Here is a 1,007-nt window from a genome sequence, read left to right on the forward strand (position 1 = left end):
CTCTCTCTCCTTCCCTCACTCTCTCTCTCTCTCTCTCTCTCTCACCCCTTCTTTCTCACTCTCTTTCCTTCTCTTTCTCCCTTAATCCTTATCCTCAACATTTCACATCTAATCTTTCTCTTTTTCTTCACTTTCTCTCTATCTCTAACTCCCTCTCTCTCTCCCTTTCTCTCTCTTTCTATCTCTCTCTCTCAAATACACACACACACACACACACACACACGATCTCTCTGCATCTTTCCCTTCCTCCTACCGTCACTCTTCAGCAACCATCTTCCTCGTGCCATCCATACCACCCGTTCATCTTCCTGTGGACTTTATCCCTCCGACAGCTGTCGTCTGCTTTTCCATGTAAGATGAACGCTATGCAAATAAATTAATTCGGCCAGACTACATATACCCATACATCTATACACAAATACATACACGCTCACATAAACACATATATATATATATATACATACATATATATGTGTGTGTGTGTATGGATGTGCGTATTATGTATGTATATCTTGTGTAGGCCTTTACACAAGGAAGCTTCGTCTATTTACATAAAAAAATACGTCCCAAATCGCGCACCAGCTGCTCTCACTCGGCCGATCTTTCTCCTGACCCGAATTACGCGCGCAAACAAACACAAACGCGCGCGCATACACCCGTACTCACGCACAAACGCACGCGCGAGCATCCGCACAGACATGTACACATTCATACAGACACACACATATGCAAATACTATATATACATATATAGATAGAAATATATATATAAATATATATATACATACATTCACACAACCACCTCTGTGTACAGATATATAAAGCTAAACACACATACATCCACTCAACAACTCGCACACACTTACACACACTCACACACACATATATTCGCACATACTTGCATAGATACACACGTACGTACATGCATTCGCAATATATCCATAGAACCACCTCCATATACAGACATATACATACATACATATATATATATATATATATATATATATA

The sequence above is a fragment of the Octopus bimaculoides genome, chromosome 23 (assembly GCF_001194135.2).
Source record: "Octopus bimaculoides isolate UCB-OBI-ISO-001 chromosome 23, ASM119413v2, whole genome shotgun sequence".
Taxonomy (NCBI): domain Eukaryota; kingdom Metazoa; phylum Mollusca; class Cephalopoda; order Octopoda; family Octopodidae; genus Octopus; species Octopus bimaculoides.